Source organism: Suricata suricatta, chromosome 17 (genome assembly GCF_006229205.1).
Source record: "Suricata suricatta isolate VVHF042 chromosome 17, meerkat_22Aug2017_6uvM2_HiC, whole genome shotgun sequence".
Lineage (NCBI taxonomy): Eukaryota > Metazoa > Chordata > Mammalia > Carnivora > Herpestidae > Suricata > Suricata suricatta.
The window spans coordinates 32511854-32514710 of NC_043716.1; the positions used below are offsets into that span (position 1 = coordinate 32511854).

General features: G+C 41.6%; 1 pseudogene; it reads right to left on the bottom strand.

The window, feature by feature from the left end:
• Positions 1–780: 780 nt before the first annotated feature.
• On the bottom strand, positions 781–879 carry LOC115283100 (annotated as a pseudogene).
• Between the last annotated feature and the right edge of the window lie 1978 nt (positions 880–2857).

A 2857-nucleotide genomic window follows, 5' to 3' on the forward strand; every position in this document is an offset into this window, starting at 1 on the left:
GAGACAAATGGATGGCCAGGTTTTATTAGATTTTAGGAGGAAATTGATTGTTCTGAACAAAAGTTCATTGGAGAAGGACAAAAGTTTGAGGTTGTGGAGGTTTCCTGACTGGCCACAGTGGTGGTCAGTGTGTTGGTGCTGGGGCAGGTCTTCCTTTTTTTTCTTAAAAGCAGGATTTGAAATTCCTATGTGCAAAATGTCCTTTCCTGTCAAAATAATTCTTATCTTCTTTCTGCTGCTCATGCAGGCTGCCGTGAGTGGGATGTGCATGAAAACTCCCCCTTTGGGGCTTCTCTACTCTGTTATGTTTGTTTGTTTGTTTACTTGCTTGCTTGCTTGCTTGCTTGCTTTTTTTGCTTTGACATGAAGCAGAATTTATTGGTTGGCATGAATAGGAAAGGGCAGTGCTGAGGTTCTCATGAATTCGGAACCCGCCAGTTGTCCAAGCAGCCATGATTAGGGATGTATTTGACCCCCACAGCTGTCTAGGATGAGCCACTTTCCAGCCACCACATCTTCAAATTCGTCTGCATTAAACTTAGTAAAGTCCCACTTCTTGGAAATGTGGATTTTCTTGTGGCGAGAGAACTTGAACTTGGCCCTATGTAGGGCCTCAATCATATGCTCCTTGTTCTGCAACTTAGTATAGATGGATATGATGACCTGGCCAATGTGGACCCTGGCCACTGTGCCCCGGGGCTTTCCAAAGGCACCCCAAATACCTGTATGGAGCCTAGACTGGAGACAGCAAGAGACCAAACCTCAAGGTCCATTAGAAAAAGCTGTCTCCAAGGTCCCTTAGGGCAACCTGTACAATCAACAGGCTGCATACCCTACCAAGGAGGCTGCCGTTCGCAGCCATCCGACTATTAAATGAGGTTTTCTTTATTCATTTTCACAAACACATCCACTACTTTGCACATAAGACTTTTCCTATAGAACAACCATTGTGCAGAACATTGTGGAAATGTTTTGTTCCCACTCCCCCGGAAGGCAGCACAGACATGACAGCCTCTCCGTTCGTAGAAGTCACACTCCCACATGCAAACCATGTGGATCTGATTATGTGAGTCTATGGGGCATGACTGTCCCTTCTCAACGCCTGCTAGCAGACACAGAAAGGGTTGCATGCACTATATCCCTAATGAGTCCTCACAATAGCTGTGAGGTGGGTACTATTATCATATTTTTTTAAATGAGGAAATCAGGTTCTGAACATATGAGCAAATTTGCTAAAGATCACACAAAAAACAATTAGTAAAGGTGGCTTAAGGAAAAATTTAAAAACAATCCCACTTACAACTGCATCAAAAAGGATAAAATACATAAGAATAAATTTAAGGAGGTGAAAGACCTATATGCTGAAGGCAGCGTAAGAATTGATATTGTAAAGATGTCCGTACTACCTAAAGCAATCTAAAGATTCAATGCGGTCTCTATCAAAATCTCAGTGGCATTTTTCACAGAAATAGAACAAATAATCCAAAAATTTGTATGGAACCACAGAAGATTCCAAATAGTCAAAGGAACCTTGAGAAAGAACAAAACTGGAGGCATCAATTTTCCCGATTTCAAGCTATATTGCAAAGCTGAAGTAATTGGAACAGTATGGTATTGGCATAAAAATGGACACAAAGACCAATAGAACAGGACTGAGAGCGCAGAAATAAACCCATGGTGGGGCGCCTAGGTGGCTCAGTCGGTTAAGCGTCCAGCTTTGGCTCAGGTCATGATCTCACAGTTCATGGATTTGAGCCCCATGTCGGGCTATGTGCTGACAACTAGCTCAGAGCCTGGAGCCTGCTTCGAAATCTGTATCTCCCTCTCTCTCTGACCCTCCCCTGCTCGTACTCTCTCTCTCTGTCTCTCAAAAAAATGAATAAAAGACATTAAAAATTTTTTAAAAAAGGAAATAAACCCATGCAAATATGTTCAATTAATCTCTAACAAGGAATCAAAGAATACACAATGCAGAGAGAACAGTCCCTTCAATAAATGATACTGGGAAAACTGGACAGCCACAAGCAAAACACTGAAACTGGATCGCCATCTTATTTCACATATAAAATTAATTCTAAATGGGCTAAAGAGGGACACTTCTGGGGCTCAGTCGGTTAAGCGTCCGACTTTGGCTCAGGTCATGATCTCTCAATTCCTGGGTTTGAACCTCACGTTGGGCTCTGTGCTGACAGCTAGCTCAGAGCCTGGAGCCTGCTTCGGATTCTGTGTCTCCCGCTCTCTCTGACCCTCCCCCACTCATGCTCTGTCTCTCTCACTCTCTCAAAAATAAACTTTAAAAACTTTTTTGAGGGATGCCTGGGTGGCTCAGTCGGTTAAGCCTCCAACTTCAGTTCAGGTCAGATCTCACGTTTGTGGGTTCGAGCCCCGCATCAGGCTCTGTGCTGACAGCTAGCTCAGAGCCTGGACCCTGCTTTCAGTTCTGTGTCTCCTTCTCTCTCTGCCCCTCCTCCTCTCATGCTCTGCCTCTCTCTGTATCAAAAATAAATAAAACATTAAGAAAAAAATTTAACAAAAAACTTTTTTGAATAAATAAATAAATAAATAAATAAATGAAAATGGATTAAAGATTTGAATGTAAGACCTGAAACGATAACATAGGTAAAAGAAAACATAAGTGACAAGCTTCTTAACACTTGTCTTGGCAATGATTTTCTGGATTTGACAAAAGCAAAACAACAAAAGGAAAGTCAAAAAGTGGGACTACATCAAATTAAAAAGCTTCTTCATAACAAAGGAAACTACCAACAAAATGGAAAACTAACCTATCAAATGGGAGAAAATATTTGCAAATAATATATCAAATAAGAGCTTAACATCCCAAATGTATAAAGAACTC